The following is a 21,507-nucleotide window of genomic DNA, read 5'->3' as shown; positions in this document are numbered from 1 at the left end:
AGAGAACTGCTCCTATCCCTACGCTGGAAGCATCGGTTTCCACTACATAGGGGAGGTCTGGGCGAGGATGTCTTAAAACTGGTGCGGAGGTGAATCTTTTCTTGAGTTCTTGAAAGGCCTGTTCCGCTTCTTCAGTCCACTGGAATTTCTTGTTGTTTTTTCTCAGTAATTAACTAATTGGGTGCACTATCTGTGAGAAGTCTGGAATAAATCGGCAATAAAAATTTGCAAAGCCGAGCATGCTTTAAATTCCCTTAAGCGAAGAAGGTGACGGCCAATTAAGGATGGCATCAACTTTGTGGATATCCATCCTGACTCCTTTTGGCGAGAGGACAAAACCAAGGAACTCAACTTCGGTGACATGGAAGGAGCACTTTTCAAGTTTAGCGTACAGCTTGTGCTGGAGTAGTTTTGCAAGGACTGAGCGAACATGTTTAATATGCTCTTTTTCAGAGGAAGAGTACACCAGGATGTCATCAATATAGACTAGGGCACAGACATCGATTAGTTCTCGTAATACATTATTCATGAAATATTGGAATGCGGCGGGAGCGTTGCACAGCCTGAAAGGCATTACCTGATATTTGTACAGGCCATACTTGGTGCGGAATGCGGTTTTCCATTCATCCCCACTTTTCACACGTACAAGATGATATGCCCCTCCGAGGTCTAATTTGGTGTAGATTTGGCCATCCTTCACTTGGTCCAAAAGTTCTGGGATAAGGGGCAAAGGGTAGCAGTTTTTTACTGTGATTTGATTAAGTGTGCGGTAATCGATATAAGTCCTCAAATCTCCTTCCTTCTTTGGTACGAAGAATAAGGGGGAGGCTGCTGGTGACTTCGACGGGCGTATAAACCCATTAGCCACGTATTGATCCAGATAGACCTTCAAGTGGAGATTTTCAGGTTTCCGTAAGTGCATAAATCTGACCACAAGGAACCTGTGCATCAAGTATCAGGTCGATCTGACAGTCATATGGCCTATGTGGTGGCAATGTGTTAGCCTGTTCCTTCTGAAAAACATCTTGATAATCTTGATATTCCCTTGGTAAGGTGTCCAATGATTCAGCGATCACCGACGCTATTCCTTCAACAGATTTCTGGTTTAGCTGTGGTATAGATTTCAGGTAGCAAGTGTGGGCGCATTCGTCAGAAAAGGCCAAACTCTTTGCACGCCAGTCTATGTGAGGATTGTGAGTTACCAACCATGGCATCCCTAAGATCAACCGGAACTGAGGAGCTTTGATGAGGTCAAACGTGATTGCTTCTTGATGTCCATCCTGACACAGAAGGGTTAGTTCTATTGTGCATTGGGTTACTGGACCAGAAGCAATTTCTGTACCGTCAATAGTGGTTACCTTTTCAGTTGTTGGTTTTGTGCATAAGGGAAGTTCATTTCTGCTGCCAGATCTCGATCAATGTAGTTTCCAACTGCTCCGCTTTCTATGTACGCTTCTATGGCATGCATCAGCGACGGTCGATGATTGATCAAGGTTACTGGTAGAGCAAAATGTGAGGTATGTGACTCATCCTTCTTGCTCGACAAGCGGACCTCTACGCTTGCCGGGCCTGGTAGTTTTCCGATTCTTTCCTATCATCTTCTTTTTCTGTAGCACCTACTACCTTTCTTGGAGGTTTCACTGGGTAGACCTTGAGGAAGTGACCTGATTTATCGCAATAAAGGCACAACTGGAGCTGCCTTCTCTTCTCTCTTTCAACCTTGGTTAAAGGAGGTCGTACTCCTTCGATCTGTATGGGTTCTGTGGTATTTTAAGGTGGGCGTTAACCATAGTCTTTTGAACGTACGTACATGGCCCGGTTCTTGAGTCTACATCGATCTGTTCTCCGATCCTGTAATCTGTGATCCAATTGCACTACAAGGTTTATAAACTCTGCACAGTCTTTATGTGGGTCTACCACTTGAGCAATACATCTCTTAGGTCTCCTTGTAGGCCCCATTGAAACAACGTGGGTTTTTAAGCTAATCTGTGTTCTTTTCTTCTTCTCCTCACAGGCTGCTGTGGTGCTACGAGTGGACGAAAGCACAATGAAAACTGACCCCAGGGATCCGTTAACGTAAGTTAAGCTCTATGCGGGCATTAAATATTGAAAAAGAACCTGAATATTTCTCCTTTTCTCTTGCAGGGTGTTGCCGTGGAGTTCCGAATAGAAGCCCTGCGTAGAGCAATGGAATTCAGGTAAGAATGATGGAATTTGATGTTTTGGAAGAGCGCGCATTCTAATATTGTTTTTCCCTCTCTTCCTTTGCAGGTCGTGATGTTCGAACGGGAGCTGTGGCTGCGGGATGCTGGAATTCCTCAAGCTAGTACTCACAGGTTATGTTTCTTCTTCTCTCGGTTTCCACAGGTTGCGGCCCGGTTGAAATGCTGAGCTGGATGGTGTATTCTCAGGTAAGACAAGTAATCTTGTTCTTGTTCTTGCAGGATGACAGGAAGATGCTTGTTATGCTTTATTTATGCTTGATCCAAAATGGCGCGGGTGCGCAATGCATTCTGGGAGCGCTCGGAGCCATGTTGGATATTTACTTCATAGCGCAGTGAAAGGCTGCACACATTTTGCTGAGTGTTAGATTCACAGTGCTGAGACAAACATGCTTTTCCAAACCTGGTATGCGGTCAAGGCCATTTCTGCTGGGAAAGCTAACGTTGTTATGGCTTGCTCCTGTTCTCCGTGGAGCGTGTTTTTGGAGAAGGGAGGCACTGCGTTCCTTGGGGGGAGCTCTCGATTGACCCAGCTGGCAACCGACGGCTGTTCCTCAACTGCGCAAGTGCAATTTCCAGAATGTTCGAGAATTAACTCCCCTTTGTGGAGTAGGTATATAGGCGGAAACCCGGAGGAGTCAGGTGAGACTTCAGCCGGAGAAGGACGCTTACGTCCAGTCTTCCTGTGAGCTGTGGTGCTCTGAGCCTGGCTGTTCCCGGGGCCTTCCAGCCGCTTCTGAACGAGATGAGGAATTCTGTTATGTTCACGGTGATGTATTTCTTTTTGACTTCTCAACTGCTTCTGTGATTTATGTCCTTATTATTTTTATGAGTTATTTCTATGTACTTGTAAGCTTTGAATAAATAGCCGTAAAGAGCTGATTATCTTCTAAGAGTCCGTGGCTGTGAGTTATTGTGTCTGTCTGTTCATGGTTCAAAGTATTTGCTCTATAATTGCATTGATGATTTATGGTTGTTTCGTGCACTTTTCGGGGAAGAGCAGTACAGTAACCTCACCTTATGTTTTTAAATGATGAGCTCTCCATCCTGTGTCGCATGCAGGGGCGCGTAGATACTAGTTACTTCACTGGTTTGAAGGTACTGGAGGAGTTCCAGAGGAATATTGACTCTGGGGTTTATAAAGTTCAAAGAGTACAATATGTCCGATGTTCACTCTTGTTCCATTCCCTTATTGAATTGCAGCTGGTCCAAAAGAATATTGCCTGGAGGCAGCCGATGGCGTTCAGGTAAGAGTCTGTATTATCCAACACTGTCCGGTAAAAGTTGCATGAGTTTAACTTGTTGTTTTCTCTCCCTTTATAGGTGCGGCATATGAAGATGAGGCCTATTAAAGGGTAATGCCTCCGGTGGTAAATCAGGTAAGCCTATGGTGGTAAGAGATTGTATTTGTCGGCTCTCTTGGCTCACCTTGTTATTTCTTTTGTTTTCCCCCAGGTGTTGGCGTTCGATGAAGAAAATGATGGAGGCAGCGCCGAGTCGAAAGATGCTGTGGACTGGTGAATATGGCGCGGCGCTGCTGCTGGCGGTGCAACGCGTGCTGGAATAATGTCCTTTCCAGGCTCGGAGACGTGCTGGATCCGGAATCAGGTAAGGAATTAAAATAATGTCCGTGATCTAACCTTTTCTCCTTCTTTCCCCTTTTTCTAGGAGCTCCATATTCGAGGCGGCCATGGCAGAAGTCTGGATGCTGACTTGCAGGCACGGTGAGAGTTACGCTGCAGGATGCAGAATAACGCGAAGCGTGTGCTGCTGTTCGGGCGTGGTTTAAATAGCCTCCAAAGTAGTTCCAGGTAAGAAGTTCCCCAGAACCACACCCGACTAAAAAATAGTCCCTGTAATAAAATAGTCCCATCCAGGCCTCGCGTTGGCTTGGATTCATTTGCAGCATGGTCTGCATGATGTAAGTAATGTCTATGAGCCTGGTGCCTATGGCGCCAGGACTGGTTTCTAAGATGAGCCTGGCGCCTAAGGCGCCAGGACTGAACCCAAACAGCCCCCAGCCGGGGCTGCTGGGGTTTTAACAAGTATCTGGATGCCTGCTCCCGGGGCTGATGGACTCGATCCGGATGCCCTGGGGTAGGTATCATGACAATGGTTCACAAGCCTCTGAAAAGTGGTAGGTGCATTTTTCAACCCAAAGAGCATTACCCTGAACTGGTAAAGACCTTCTGGAGGTGAGAAGGCTGTCTTCTCTTTGTCATGATCTCCTAAGGCTATTTGCTAATAGCCAGCAGTGAGGTCAAATGTGCTTAGGTACTTGGAGGCACTCAAGGTATCCAGCAGGTAATCGGTTCTAGGTAGGGGGTGAGCATCTGTCTTGTGGGCAGCATTTAGCGCCCTATTATCCATACAGAACCTAGGTTCAGAGGTACCAGCTTTTTGCACTAAAACCACGGGGCTGTACCAGACCAGGTACTACCGGGGGGCCCAATCAATCCTTGATCCAACATCCTGTTGACCTCAGCCTTGATGTAGGATCGTACCTTGTCTGACATTCTGTATCCCCTACTTTTGGTAGGAATTCTATCTCCAGTGTCAATCTCATGTTTGCACCAAGGTGGCAAACCTAGAGTCAGTGAGAACAAGGAGGAGACCTGCGTCAACAAAGTCAGAAGTCAGGTGAGGGGCCACATGGACACCCTAAAAGGAGCCATCTGAAGGACCATTCCAAAATAAGTCAGGTAGAGGTTCAGATTCCTCCTCTTCCATATCTGATGCCAGTAGCATGCAGCTATTTCAGCCCTAAGGATGAAAGTCTTCAGCCTATTTAAGTAAAACACTTTTGGGGCCTGTCCAGGCCTTCTAAGGTCCACCAAATAGTTAACCTCTCCCAGCTGCTCCACAACTGTGTAAGGGCCTTACCATTTATCCTGTAGAGCTCGGGGCCCTATGGGATTCATGATCAGGACTTCTTGACCTGGGGTAAAGTGAACAAGGGACCCTTTCTGGTCATACCAATGTTTGACCAATGCTTAACCGGCCTTCAACTTGTCACTGGTCTGAGCCATCAGGAGGACCATCCTCTTCTTTAAACCCAGCACATAGTCCACCACATTGGTAGTAACGGGAGGAGTGGGGAGCTCCCAACCTTCCTTGACTATGGCCAGTGGTCCCCTCACAGGGTGACCAAAAAGAAGCTTGAAGTGGCGAAAGCCAACCCCCTCTTGAGGTACCTCTCTGTAGGCAAAGAGTAAGCATGGCAACAGGATGTTCTATTAAACCTCTCAACTAAGCCATATGTTTCTTGCCGATAAGCTGATGAAAACCTATAAGTGACCCCACACTCCTTACACATGGCTTGCATATACTTGAAAATAAAGTTGCTGCCTCTGTTAGACACAACCTCTGTAGGGAAGTCAACCCTAGTAAATATGGCAAGTAAGGTTTTAGCAACTGAACTGGCAGTCACTGACTTTAATGGGATGGCTTCAGGATATCTGGTGGTATGGTCGACCAGCACCAAGATAAACCCATTGCCAGAGGATGTCTGAGGGTCAAGAGGATGGACAATGTCAATCCCTACCCTCTCAAATGGCACTCCCACAACAGGGAGTGGCACCAATGAGCCTGGATTGTTGAGCCACTTTTTCCAGAGATCTGGCATATGACACAACTCCTGCAATGACTTTCTACTAGCACCCCCATGTTGGGCCAGTAGAGGTGCATGGATAACCTTTGCTTGGTTCTCTTGATCCCAAGATGACAAGCGAGGGGGACTTCATGCGCCAGTTGCAGGAGGAAGGGTCTGACGTGAAGGGGGTCCACCAACCTTCAATGGTCTCCTTCAGTAGACTCTGTGGGCTTGCTGTACAGGAGCCCACCTTCCCAATAGATCCTATGCCTCCTAGGAGGTTCACCCTGAAGCTGGGAGCAGGCCTGTCTCTGTAGGCCTTCCAAAGATGGGCCTTCATATTGGCCCTTACTGAACTCTTCCCTATTAGGACCACCTTCAACCAATAAACTTTGAAGCTCAGGATGATCATGTGGGTTGAGGAGTTCAGGTAGCACCTCTCCCCTGTCAGGTTCAGGTGGTTGGCCAACTACCTCCACCTCAGTGGTAGGTGAGTTTGGGGGAATATTCTCTTTCCCTCTTTTTGATTTTCTGACTCCCTTAGCCTTGGAGTTTCCCCTTTGGCTTTTGCTCAGCCTTGGACTTTGCCAGGGCAGCTCTTGTTTGTGACCTTCTGGTCTCTCTGCAGTATACCCCACAAGACCTAGGTCTCTGAGGTCATTTTCCAGCAGACCTTTTCCAGGTACTTGCCTCTGTACACTCGCTGGAATCCTTACTACTGTACCATTTATAGTCAGATTGACAGGCATTACTGGGAACTTGAGAGAGGGGCCATCAGCTAACTTGGTGGGCATCAGGGGAGCTCTGGAAAGCTCCTCCTGGTTGACCAGTGTGGCATCTACCAGAGTTCTGCTGGCTCCACTATCCCTAAGGGCACGAGTGTCAACTCCATTGATCACCACACTGTTTTTAAAGTAGTGCTTGGTGTTGTCTGGTATCCGAGCATAAGAATCTGAATCTCTTGGCTCCCAGGAACCCAGGTAAACTAGGACTACCTCAGATTATATCCCACTGGGGAAGGAATCTGAGGAGAGGGGTGCCCCTGTAATAATGTCTTCCTCCTCATAGAAGAGGCAGGCCAGACTCACAGAGTGGATCGCCAGCGTGTTGACCTTACATCTGGGATCACCCTTCACATGGTCACTTGCTACACAAGCCACACAAGTCCCACTGGGTCTGTGCACATAGGGAGGCTTACTGTAACCGGAGCTATACTTGGGAGGGTTACTCCCACTACTTTGACTGTTTTCAGGTGGCTTACCCTTTTTAAACATTTGGTCCTTCTGAGAGGAAGATTTTTCAGATCCCCAACCCTCCTTATCTGTGTGAGACCCATAAATCTGCTGCAATGGCTAACATCTTAGGATCTATCTCCTTAGAATCAGCCAAGTGCTGTTTGCGCTCAGGGGAACAAGAAGCAAAAATATGTTCAAGCAAGACTAAATACATCATACCCTCAAAGGAGGTGACCGTGTATCTATACACCCAACTAGTGAAGTTTTTAAAAGAATCAGCAACATAAGAAACCCAAGTATTACCTTCTTTCTTCTTGTATTCTCTGAAACTTTCAAGTAGTGGGCAGGAGTCTTCCCAAACTTTAAAGCCAGAGTTTGCTTCAATTTTGCAATGTTTTTTCTGTCAGCCTTTGACATATCCATAATAGCACTGCAGCCTTAATGGGGTAGTCGGCTAAGCAACCATGCAAACTTATCAGCATCCACTACCTCGTGTACCTCACATTCATACTCAAATGCAGTCAATCAGTCCATGATGTTATTCTTTTCATCATACACACTAAGCAGATCTTTTGGAAATCTTGGATGAGAGGAGGGACCAGAGCCATTACCAGACCCTCTAGTGGAACCAATGGTGTCCTGCAATCTAGCAAGCTCCAACTGGTGGTCCCTGTCTTTCTGCTGCTCTGACCTCTCCAAATCCAGCAGAGCCATGTGAAATTCAAGCGCCTTCTGCTTAAACAGCAGCTCTTGCTTCTTGAATTCCAGCAGGGCCTCAGCCCCAGATCTGGTCAGTGAAACAGAGGACACATCATGACATCATCATCATCATCCTGGCTTCTTTCTATGATAGCACTAGTTAACACATTACTGGTACTTTGGATTGGCCCAGTACCTTCTGCACTATCATAAGAAGGCAAAGCCAAAATGTGCACGTCTTGCCAATCTGTGATCCTTTGGATCATTTCTAATTTAGTACCAGTGGCTGAAAGGCCCCTTTTGGTACAAATCCTTCTTAGTGTCTCAGATCTACAGGCACTCAAAGCAATGTCCGTAATTGCTTCCATATTATAAGTAAAGGTAGGTGGCTTACAGTTAACTTTAACCTAAGAACACAGTTTCTCTCATGTAAGTGTAACCCAGGTATTTTACCAGTGTTCAACACTGGGTACCTCCGATCTTATCCCACCTCTGTACATCAAATTTGTTAAGATGGATTTCTAAACTCTGACACAGAAATGCCAATGCCAAATATTTGATCAGCAAAACACAACAATGGCAACTCAATTCTTCTCATTCCCCATTCAATGAGAAGAATTGAGTTGCCATTGTTGTGTTTTGCTGATCAAATATTTGGCATTTCTCTGAATACTGTGAGGTGGAATGATTTTAACATGTATATGACTCTGTGATGTGTATATGTTTTTTAAACAATTGTCTGTATTACTTGTGCTGATAAGAGATTAATATATTAAAAATGATATTTTTTGGTAACACTGTTTTTGATGATCATTTAGAACACAGAATGCAGCCCATATTTGCTAAGTTGCTGTTGTGAGAAATTGCTATCGGAGGGTATATTTACTGTTTTATATAGATTGTTTTGTGTTCCTTCCTTTTGTCGAAATATATATTATATATCCCCACTTAGTAGGAGGGAATATCACCAGAGTGTGGGGTTACCCCTGTAGAATATTATCTATCTCTATGAAAAATATCTATACATTTATTGTCGGCTGGACCAAAGAGACACAAGTAACTATAGCAACGAGAAAACAGTTATCACACAAATGCTTAAACTATACAATATATATAGATTATGTTTCCTAATGAAATTCAATGATAAGATACAACCACAACCTGTAAAGAGAGGAAACAGGTAGCATTAGGTAATTCTTCAGAGTTGGTTCCGTAACTTTTGAGTTCAACCCTACGAAGAGTGAAGCCATCTGCTCAACAGTAAAGTTGTGCGTAAAAACGCACAATCGCGCAGCTGAGACAAAAAGCGGGTCTTCTTGGAAGGGCTGTAGCAAGTAAGGAAGGGGCTCGAGGCGATGAATTGGTTCCCACTATTCAAGGAGGCCCTGCCCTTGGCAGCAAAGCAGTGTTCAAATGGCGAGAATAGCTATGGAGCGCAGGCTAACCCAGCCAAGTTCGAATACCTTTAAGGGATACTTGTTCGTAAAAGTGATCGGTTGTTCCAGGGGGCCACCGGTAAGTGATGCAAGTACTTACCGACCCTCGGCACAGTACGGACCGAATTTTGCCACTTTAGATGAGGTCGCTAGTAGGTACAAGTCCTGCAGTTTAGAGGCGCTCCGGCTCTCAGCGGGTGCGGTGGAGAATGATCATCCGTGATGGGACAATTGCCTTTTCTCAGCTTCCGAAGGAGGTATGAAGAAATTTCCGGTAAAGCAGTCTTAAGGGCACAGGAGATCAGAACGGCAAGGGAACAATAGCGACCGTCACCACCAGGTAGTGACGAAGGGATGGTCCTAATTTGGGAACCGCAGGACCTAGGCCTGCAAAATTTGGCAGGAGAATGCATGGGACCACAAACAAGCGATGTCCCAAGTCTCGGGTTTGCACTCAAGACGGCGGCAGTGCTGCAGGTTACCCGGAGGTAGAGCTGGACAGTTCGCTGGATGGCCCAGGGACACTTCCGAAGGGGCTCGTTCGGTAGGTAAGCAGGGGGCTCCGAAAGTAGTTGTTCCCACTACTCCAAAGGAGCGAAGTGCCTTGGCAGGCCTTCTTGATCAGAGAAGAAAGCAGGGGTCAGGTGGGACAGCAGAGGGGTGAAGGGTGCCTAAAACTTCCAAAGCCTCTCCAGAGGTTCCACAAGTCTGTTTCTTAGTGTAGGAGACCTGGCTCCTTCTGTACTTTGCTGAGAACACAGGTGATTGACCTGGAATGGCTACAGAGCCCCTTCTGTAATCCAAGATTAGCTTTGCACCAAAATCGAGGACCTCCAATAGAAGATCTTCTCTCTTGCAGGCATCCCAGACGGGGAGCAATCATGGTCCATGGTGGTCTCAGTCATTCAGGCACTCCAGATATCCTGGCACCCGTGGTGTGGATTGGGACGAGACAGTCCCAGCTGTGAGAAACCTGAGGCGTATCTCTCAGGTTATTCCCGGGGATCCTTTGTTCAGGTGGCCAGGGGAGGGCCATCACTCTTGGATCCCAACCCTGGGGGCGGTCGAGCGATGATCACCTGGGCAGGGGGTCCTTGGAGACCGTGAGAGGAATCCCCTAGTTTGAGACGCAGTATCCCATTTTTTCCAATGCACCCTACCCGATATCCTAGCAGTCTTTATGGGATGTTGTCAACAAAATTCCATCCCCCAAACCCTGCACTTTCCCTTACGGAAAAGACAGAGAAAACAACAGGGGAACTCCAAATAACATCTAAAACCCACAACAAATGTTTCCTCTCCACAACACTACAACTCTCATAATCCCATTCCCCCACTGAAATCCACAAGGACTGGAGTGAGGAAGAGGCAGATGGGAGTAATGAGGATTACCCCTAGGAATCCATGGGCAATGGATTTCTATGGGCAGTCTCCATGTTGTCCCAATAACGAGGTCAGGCAAAGTCAGGCAGGGAGAGACAACTATTCACACCCAACTCCAATTAACTCTAGCTGGGAGTATAAAAACAGCATCCAGGAACAGCATTGTGAACGAGTTGGGGATGCTGGAAGGTCCTGGAGAGCTCAAGAGAGCTCAAGTGAGTTGGAGAAACCGTGGGAGGCCTGGAGGAGAAGAAGAAAACCACCCAAACACTGGCCCTGCTTCCAGAGAGGAGATTGCAGTGTGGAGGAGGAAACTGTCCCTACACAAGGCAAGTGCTGGGCTTGCGTGGTGGTACCGACAATTAACCTCCTCCCCTGTGCCAGGCAGGCAAACCCAGGTCTCTGAAGGGCAGAGGAAGAGACCCTGACCTACTACAGATGTCTCCTTTTGGCTCCTGCAGTTCCCAAAGATAGAAAGTGCCATTTCGGGGAGCCACGAAGTGGGAGCAAAAGCGACCCAAATGCATTCTGGGACAAGAAGTTCCAAAAACTTGTTTTTGTTAAAAATAGAGACTTTTTGAAAAGAGGTCTGAGCCCAGCAGAGGAAGGCCCAGTAGTAAAATTACCAGACGCAAGCAAAACATTCAAGACCAGCTGCACAGTGCTCCGGTGTCACGTGGGTGCTCATAGGAAAGACTCTCGCTGATCCTCCTTTTGTTTTGCATAGAAACTACAGATATCAGAAGGCGCAGAAGAGCTGCCAGGATAGGCCAAAGTGGTCATACAGGAGGTCAAGCAAAATCCCGTACAGTCAGAAGCCTTTGATCTAAGAACTGTGAGAAAGCAAGGGAAGTGAATCCCGCAAACATTGAAAGCGAATAGGAATGGGAAGTTGGCAAGAGTGAACCCGGAAGAGGGATGCTGACACGAAGGGGGCAAGTCTAACGTCCCAAGAAAATGGTGTGTTGACACGAGTGAACTAGGCCGAGGGATGTCCACTGGAACTGTTTAAAAACACATTGAGATTTGTGAGTGAAGGAAAAGCCATAGTGAACCAGGTATAGGGAGGCTGAAAGTAAAAGAAGGGTCAGCGCCGGGAAGAGGGGGATCCAGGGGTGAACCCATCACCTGATAAAAGCCAGAGTAAACCCGGTGGAGGGAGGATGAAAATAAAGAGGGGTCTGCGCCCGGAAGAGAAAAACGTAAAACAGAACTTTCGGTTGATATCGACTAGAACTGTTTTAGGATCCAGGCCAAGAAGAGGCGATCCAGGGGGTGAAAACCTATCACCCACCTCCATGAGAAACAGGCGCCCAGAATAGGGGGACCCAGGGTTGAAGAATCCTCACCCTGAGTGAAACCAGGAAACAAACCTTCATTTTGTTGAAGGAACTTTTGTTTTTGTTGTTTGAATACGTCAGGCCCTCAAAGGCAAGAGACTTTTCAAGGAAACGAGACTTGGCCATCGAGGCTCCTGATAGACGGGAACAGAACTGTTGACTCATGCTGGGAAAGCTCTAGTGTGTGCTGCACTCCAAGATCCCTCTTTACTCCCTGCTCAAAACATGGGGAAAGGAGACCCAAGCTACTGCATCATGACATATTATTTGAGAACACTTCTTTCTTTTCTTGAGAACTATTCAGGCAGAAGCCCGTGAAAAAGATCGGTTTTTGCGGGAGGCTGCATGCCCAAATAAGGAAAACCTGGGTTACTTATTTATTTGTTTTGGATTTGTATTACGCACCACAGCCCGGTGGCATCGAGGCGCTGTCACAGAAAAATGAACGTGTGCTTGATTAAGGGTTACACAAAAGCCGCCCAAAGTTTCTTAGTTACAAGACAATAACAGAATTTGCAAACAGTTATCTAGTGGCAAAAACAGGAGAAAGCTGGCCCCAGTGTTGCAACAGGCTTGGGGGTCCAGCTAAACCATAGGGTGCCAGGTGCAGGTTCATTCTGAGTTAGACAAATAGCAAGGTTTTGATTGCTTTTCGGAAGGCAAAGTGCGAATCAATGAGCCTGGCGTGTGGTGGTAGAGCATTCCAGTGGGATGCCGCGAGGGAGGGGAAGCTCGTCCCTCCTGCACGCACTCTTTGGGTTTTAGGCAGGGAGATCCTATTAGCATAGGCAGTCCTGGTGGGCCTGGTTGAGGTGGACTTCGCTATTCTTTGGACCAGGTAGCGGGGTACTTGACCTGGGTTAAGGCAAGGGACAATATGGCCATGGGACAGAACAAAATACTTTGTGGCCATTTTTGGACCTGGCCACATCTTGAGCCAAACGTGGTAAACGCTGTTTAACTCAGTAAAAAGAAGTAAACCATTATAAAAAGTAACTGCTGCCACCAGTTCCTCCGAGGTACACTCGTACAATCACCCAAAAATCCATCATGGGTGTATAGGTCCTTAAAACAAAAAGGGACCCCAGTGCACGGTACATTTTGCAGTGTTAAAAAGTTACCAAGAAATGGCAACATAGTCAAAGACTAAGAGAAACATAATTTCCCAGTACTGACAGTCTGAAGGACGTGGCAGTTTCCCCATAACAAGCAAGCAAACGCCCAGGGGAGTTCAGCTGAAGGCTGTGCTCCACTGGAAAAAGTCAGGTTAGGATAGACAAATAAAAACAAATAGTTTGGAGGTTCATAAATGGAGGGGGAATTGCACATAAATGAAATCTTTCCTACCAGGGTACTCTCCAACCCTCTTAACAAGGGTGATTTCTCTGGTTCACCAATGCGCGATTGCTACAACACAGGTCGTTCCACCTTTTCATTAACTTGCTCCCTCTGGTTATTCATACTCTTGATTCCTCCTTTCACTTGCTTTTCATGCAGGCACTCGGTTTACGCGCAGTTGACAGACCACACAGTCCCCCCATTACAGGTGATGGAACTGATAACCATTTCTTGGCTATGATTCTTTAATGTTGCTTCCATGCAGGAGTTCCTTTAGTCTAAGCCCAGTTAACAGACAACACGGTCCACCCATCACAGGTCACGCAACTGATACCCCTCTTCATCAGCTTTTGCAAGAATTGTCTACTGCTTTCCCATGATAGTGAAAAGCACTTCTTTTATCAGAATTATCCTCTTCCAATGCATTATAGTGGCTATCTTGATCACCATTCACTAGGTTATGCTGAACTTCTCTGGCCCTTGTCAATTCAGGTTTTCATTCAACCTCTAGTTCCTCGACCAATTGGCTTATGTCAATACTTGTTTCTCTTCTCACACCCTTCTTCAGATTTTGCTTGCTTTGCCAACACTTGTATTTCAATCAACTTGCTCTGAGGTATTCTCCACTTGCACCATGTTGCTCTTGTTTCATTCAAAACATTCTCATTATTTGCTTCATCTCTTTGCGGTATTCAGAAATGCTTGTTCAATCATACTTTCGTGCTGCTTTAATTCTGTACGGTATTCAATAATGCTTTCAGTTCGTTTAGTATTCAAACAGATATTGGTTTCACTCTTGAAACTATCTTTACTTCCTTTCAGGCTTATCAGCACTTGCTTCAGCATTCAAAACTACTTATGACAGTTTTCACAATGTTCGACATTTAAGAACGGCTTATTGACGGTTTTTGGAGCACCCCGGCATGAGTGCTTCCCATCTGCACTCTCCCACTTCAGATGGCACCTCCCGTCATCTCCCTTCCCATTCCTGGGGTGTCTTTCCCACTTCCACGGCTTCTGCATCCCTCTCACAGCATTCAGTGAGAGTGCTGCTTGTTCTTTCTGTTTCGCGACAACCAGAGTTCTTCAGCGCTCGACAGCTCCTGCTTGCGCCCAAGACAGAGGGTACAAAGGACTTCCTGACCTTCTCTGAACCTACCTCGGCCCGACGTCTCTGGTCCTCGCCTGACACGGCTTCCCGCACCCACATGTCTGCTCCTGTCCCTCTGGCTCCAGCTGACTCCATGTTACAGCTGTGTGACCCCTTCTTGGTGAAAAGCCTGCATTTTTATAACCGTTGGGCTAAGTGGTCATCGGTGGTGGTCACTTAGTCCAATTGTCGGACCATAATTATAGGGACATGCCTGATCATTACAATACTCTACAGGCCTCTTCCCCATCCCAGTACCATAGTGTGTTAAATGATTGAAAATGTGGGGAAAGGCGTTACAAAAGCCCATAAAGGCCAGGGGAGGGTTAGGCTGGTCTTCAATAGGGAAAGGGGGATACCATGGCCCTCATTAGGACTCCGGCGGAAAACCATGATGCTAATAGCACCATGGTCGATGCCGGAGTCCGCCATGGCGGAATGGGGAATTACCACCCCATTCCAAGGATGGCGGGGTGGTAATTCCCCATGCCACCATGGCCCTTCCCCATTCCCATTTTTGCACCATAGGGCATAATGGGAATGGGGAAGGCGGTAAGTACGGTACCGCAAATTGCGGTACCACACTTACCTCGAGAGTCCCTTTGCGGGCCCCTACTTTAACGGCTGGTGTAGACCAGCCGCTAAGGTCGGGTCCCGCAAAGGGATCTCGTAGTAAGGCGTTAAGGGTTTAACGGCGCCGACACCTTTTACGGCGCCGTTAACCCCTTAACGCCTGGGTCCTAATGAGGCCCCATGTCTCGCCTGTGGATATCCTCTGCCCAATCCTCAGGGATCCTCCACTCAGGTGATCTTCCCTCGCTTCTCCACCCTCTGGGTCAGGATCCAAAAGCAATGGCCTTTCCCTGGCCACCTGAGAAGAGGATCCAAGGGAAGTAGGTGTGAGAATACCCTCAGGTTTCTGACATACCCTTCTTCTATGCGGGTTGGATCAGGGTGCTTCACAGGGAAACCGGGAGAGGAAGTCTATGTTACCTTGCTCTCGACCCTTGCAGTGTTCTACTGTGAAGCAATAAGGTTGGAGGTCCAAGAACCATTGCATTACTAGAGGTATGGACTCTTTCCTCTGACTAATCCATGCCAAAGGGGAGTGGTCAGTTATTAATCAGAACTTATGACCCAAGAGGTAGTACTTCAGATGCATCACTGCCCACTTGATTGTCAGTGCCTCTAGCTCTATGACGGAGTAGTTTTTCTCTCTGGGGAACAACTTTCTGCTGATAAACAATATTGGGTGTTCCAAACCGTCGTGATTTTGTGATAAGATGGCCCCTAACCCCATTAAGGAAGTGTCAGTCTGGAGTATGCATTCCTTAGAAAAAACTGCCACTTTCAGAATGGGACTCTGGCATAGGGCTTGTTTGTATTTGTATTTATTTATTTGCATAGCGCACCAGGCCCAGGGGCATCTGGGCGCACATCTTACGAGGTTACATGAGACAACCTCCAAGTAGAAAACTTGGGGTACAAGTTACAATTGAACGTGGTACATTAAGAGTGGAAGTGTTACAAGGCTGTGTAACATATGTCATCTTTCTTCTCCCATCTGATCTTTTGGGGCTCAGCGTTCTTCAATTTGTCTGTCAATCTTGCTGTCTTGCTGGAGAAATTTGGAAAAAATCTGCAGTAGTAACCGATAAGCCTCAAAAAGGCCCTAAAATCTTTTGGAGTTTTTGGGATGGGGGTATCGATAACAGGTCTCACCTTCTCTTACTGTGGTTGGATCTTACCATTAACCCCAAAAAAACAAATATTTAACTGCAGATTGGGGCAGCTTGCATTTTCTAGGTTTAGCAGTAAGCCCTGCTTTTTTTAGCACTCTCATGACTGTGTAACATTGGTACAGGTGATCTTCCCATGTCTTGCTATGGATCACAATGCTGTCTATAAAGGCTCTGCAAAAATCTGAGTATGGCTGTAAGATGTTATCCATCAACCTCTGAAATGTTGCAGGAGTACCATGTAGACCAAAGGGCAGGACTTTGAAATTAAACAATCCTATGGGAGTAGCAAAGGCAGTTTTCTCTTTATCAGGGCCATACAACAGACCTTGCCAATACCCTTTCATTAGATCTATTGTTGAAAGGTACACAGCATTACTCAGCCAGTCAATCAAATCATCGATATGGGACATTGGGTAAGCGTCAAAGGCGGAGATGGCATTAAACTTTCTAAAGTCTATACAAAAGCTTCAAATTCCATTGGGTTTTGCCACCAACACGATAGGGGAGGACCAAGGGATATTAGAAGGTTTGATGATGTTAGCCTCAAGCATGTTTTTAACTTCCTGTATGATGGTCTCTTTTCTAGCTTTGGCTAATCAGTAAGGTTTTAAAAGTACCACTTTGCCTACGGCAGTGCGGATATGGTAATAAATATTTTTCACGCTTCCGAGCGCCTCTTTAAACACGTCAGTGTATTGTTGTATGGGGTCATACAGGTCTTGCTTTTGATTATTACTGAGATCAGGGTGAAGTAAGGCGTTGTTATCTGCGTCTTCTGGTAAAAGACAGGATAATATTACAGCCTGGGATTCCAAAGGATTTTCTCGCCACTCCTTTAATAAGTGTATATGGTAAACCTGGGTTTTAAGACGGCGGTGTGGTTGTGCGATTTTATAATTACCCGGACCCATTAGTTCCAGGACCTCATATGTTCCATGCCACTTGAATATAAGCTTATTTTCACAAGAGGGCAACAAAAACAGCACCTTTTGACCTATGGAAAAGGACCTCAAAAGAAACCTTTTTATCATAGGAGGTCTTTTGTTGCTCTTGTGCTTTAACCATGTGAGTCTGTATTAAAGATCTAACAGCTGTAATATGTTCCTTAAGCCGAGTTGCAGTTTGGGAGAGTGGAATTGGGGCTTCTTCCCTCTCTTCCCATGTTTCCTTCCGCATGTCCAGAACATCCCCAGGTTCTTGTCCATAAAGGAGTCCAAACGGGGAAAATCCTGTAGATGCCTGAGGGGTCTTTCTGACTACGAACAAAGCCCAGGGTATCATCTGATCCCAGTTCTTACCATCCTGTTCTACTAACTTCCGAAGTATTGTTTTTAGAGCTTTTTAAACTTTTTATTTTTTATTTTTTTTTATTTGTTTATTTATGAATCAGCGCACAGGAGGACATATAAAATAACATTGCTTGTAACCTCGCAGAGCATATAAACCAAATTGTCCCTGTAACGCTCACCTGATTCCCGTAGAGGCGCTGGTCTTGACTGGGCGTATACCGTATCTTCAAAGGTGATGTGTAACACACGGCTGGCTCTTTGGGCTGGACCTCTGTGCACTGTATGTCTGACTCGAAGGGTAAGATGTCTGCAGATAGAAAATATGGGATTAATGAACTGGGTTATTGAATGTCTCTCTCTTCTTCCCTTTCTCTTCTCCTGTAGAACCCCAAAGGTTAACGCTCTCACCTTAGGTAAGTGAACGCCGTGCTCTCCATCTGCCTCGGGGCAGGGTGCTGTAACCAGTTTCTTCACTGGATAAGGGGAGCAGGCCTCTTGACTTCAGAGGACTGCTGTCCGTCGTTGCAGAAGACACGATGAGCGTTCTGCTGCAGAGGATGCAGAATAACGCAAAGCAAGATTCATCCATCGGGTGTGGTTTAAATAGCCTCCTGTAGTGCTTAGGTGTCTCCTTCCATAGCCACGCCTAGGTAAGAAAAGAGTTCCTGCTTTCCAGAAGAGTTCCAGTGTTCTGAACCTAGGGAGTGGCTCCTGCCCCACCCAACAGGAAAAGTAGTTCCAAACAGAAGAGGATCAGAGGCTCAACTGGCAGGCAAGTAAGCAGCATGGTCTGCTGCAGGTAAGTCCACCCAAGCATTATGAGCCCGGCGCTTCCAGCGCTGGGACTGGGCATATTTATGAGCCTGGTGCCACTGGCGCCAGGACTGGGTCCAAAAGGTCCCAATTGGGACTGGTTGGCAATCGGAACCTGGGTTATGGATCTGCTTCCAAGGGAGTTGGGAAAACCCTGACCTTTTGGAAGCAGAGATCATGACAGTACCCCCCCTCAAGGCCCCTCCCAAACTGGGCTTCTCCGGGGGTTTTGGCTTGTCAGGAAATGTTCGGTGAAATCTTTTGATTAGGCGAGGAGCGTGGACATATTCAGCAGGTTCCCAGGATCTCTCTTGGGGGCCGTAGCCTTTCCAGTCAATTAGGTAAAATAGTTTAGATTTGGAGATCTTGGAGTCCAGAATGCTTTTGACTTCAAACTCGAGTTCTCCATCAACTAGGATGGGTTTTGGAGATTTAGTTAGTCGGGTTTGAGGTTGCACGGGTTTTAATAGAGAGACGTGGAAAACCGGATGTATCTTCATGTGCGGGGGCAAGTCCAACTTGACCGCTACTGGGTTTACTATGGTAGTGATGGAATAGGGACCAAGGTATCTTGGGTTGAATGTGCGTGGCCCTTTTAGAGGTAGATATTTGGTGGATAACCAGACTTGATCCCCTACTTGATATTGAGGGGCTTCCTTCCGATGTTGATCTGCTCCTTTCTTGTATTGTTCTTTAGCCCTTTGAAGGTGAGAAACAGCTTCCTTAAAGGCTTGGGTGATTGTAGAATGCAGGTAGTCTACTGCTGGTGTTTCAAGATCTTGGAGGGGATCCAACTCTGAGGTTCGAGGGTGACTGCCGTATAAAAGAAAAAACGGGGTTTTCCCAGTTCCCGAATGGACAGAGTTATTGTAGGCATATTCGGCTATCCAAAGGATGTCTTTCCAAGTTTTTTCAGTTTGTTGCAGCATGCAGCGTAAATACTGTTCCAGAGTTTGATTGGTCCTCTCGGTTTGTCCGTCGGTCTGAGGGTGGTGACTGGTCGATAGTCTCACATCAATTTGAGCCGACCGACAGCAACTTCGCCAAAAATGAGAAATAAGTTGACTACCTCGATCCGAAATTAGAACCGAAGGAAAACCGTGCAGTCGGACGATGTTTTCGAGAAATTCTCGGGCCAGAGTTGCTGCTGTTGGCAAGCCTTTGAGCGGAATGAAATGCGCCATCTTGGAGAATAAGTCCACGATTACCAGAATCGTATTGTATCCGGAGCATGGAGGTAGATCGGTGATGAAGTCCATAGAAAGCGTATGCCAAGGGCGAGGTGGGATGTCAATAGGGCGTAAGAGGCCTGCTGGTCTTTCCTTTTGACTCTTGTTTTGGGCGCATACTCCACAGGACATTATAAAGTCTCTGATATCTTTTTTCCAAGACGGCCACCAGAAGTAGCGCTTGATCTTTTCTGAGGTCTTGGCCATACCGGGATGGCCTTCCATTAAAGAATCGTGATAACAAGAGATTACTTTTTTCTGTAAATCTGTGCTGGGCAGGTATAATCGTTCTTGGAAATACAATAAGTTGTCCTTTACTGCAAAGTCCTTTCCCTGCAGATGCCAATTCTGTATGTCTGTTGGAGTTACAAGTTGGCTGGCTTCATCCTTAACTTCCTCTATGGATTGTTTGGCGATTACACCCAGAATTCTTTGTTCGGGAATGATTGGTACAGGTTTAGGGTTGATCAAGTGTTCTTCCACTCCCATCCGAGAAAGGGCATCAGCTTTACCGTTTTTTGTACCAGGTCGATAGGTAATTATGAAGTCAAACTCGGCAAAGAATAATGCCCAACGGAGTTGTCTAGAGGATTGGGCTTTTGCGGTTTTCAAATATTGCAGGTTTCGGTGATCCAGAATCGCAGTAACGGTGTGTCGGGCCTCCAGCAGATAATGCCGCCAAGCCTTAAAGGCAGACTTGATAGCCAGAAGTTCCTTGTCAGTAATCGTGTAATTGATTTCAGGAGGCGAGAATTTGCGGGACCAAAATGCCACGGGATGCAACTGATTGGTTACCGGGTCCTTTTGTGATAGAACTGCCCCCATGGCAAGGCTTGAAGCATCAGTTTCCACGATGTAGGGGAGTTCGGGGCAAAGTTGTTTTAAGATTGGTGCAGAGATAAATTTAGTCTTCAAATCCTGGAAAGCTTGTTCCGCCTCGGTAGACCATTCAAAACGTTTGTTTTTCTTTAACAAGGCAGTGATGGGCTGGACTATTCGAGAAAATTCGGGGATAAACCTGCGGTAAAAGTTAGCGAAGCCTAACATGCTTTGCACACCTTTTACAGAGGATGGTGATGGCCATTTGAGAACTGCATCAACCTTCTTTGAATCCATACGCACTCCGCTAGGTGATAATATGAATCCCAAGAATTCAACTTCAGTCACGTTGAAAACACATTTTTCCAACTTAGCGAAAAGATTGTGTTGACGCAATCTTTCGAGGACCATTTTCACATGTTTCCGATGTTCAGATTCCGATGAAGAATAAACGAGGATGTCGTCAATGTAAACAACAACACACACGTCTATGTGCTCTCTGAGGACATCGTTCATAAAATATTGAAAGGCGGCCGGGGCATTGCAAAGTCCGAAGGGCATGACCTGATATTCAAATAGCGCATATTTGGTGCGGAAGGCCGTCTTCCATTCATCGCCCTCTTTTACTCGTACCAAGTGGTAGGCTCCTCTAAGATCCAGCTTTGTGTATATGCATGCTTTTCTGACCTGGTCCAGGAGTTCAGGGATCAAAGGTAACGGATATCTATTCTTGACGGTGATCTGGTTCAGGGAGCGATAATCTATACAAGTTCTAAGGTCTCCTTCCTTTTTTGGAACGAAGAACAAAGCTGAAGAAGCAGGGGACTTGGAAGGACGAATAAACCCATTTGCCAGGTATTGATCCAGGTATTGTCGAAGGTGAAGGTTCTCAGGCTCGGTGAGGGCATAAATTCTACTACAAGGAGGAGTAGATCCAGGTATCAGGTCTATCTGGCAGTCATAAGACCTATGAGGAGGTAGAGAGTTAGCCTGATCCTTCCGGAAAACATCTTGGTATTCTAGGTATTCGGGAGGTAACTGGGGAGTCTCTGAAGAAATTGCTGCCAGTGCAACACCAGGTGGAGGGTGACAAGTAGAGACACATTCTGGAAACTGGACCGTTCTTGCTCGCCAATCGATCAGAGGATTGTGTTTCTCTAACCAAGGTATTCCTAGAATAATCTGAAACTGAGGAGCCTTGATCACATCGAACACGATCT

The sequence above is a fragment of the Ambystoma mexicanum genome, chromosome 2p (genome assembly GCF_040938575.1).
Source record: "Ambystoma mexicanum isolate Mex_15411 chromosome 2p, UKY_AmexF1_1, whole genome shotgun sequence".
Lineage (NCBI taxonomy): Eukaryota > Metazoa > Chordata > Amphibia > Caudata > Ambystomatidae > Ambystoma > Ambystoma mexicanum.
This window is presented reverse-complemented; position numbering follows the sequence as displayed.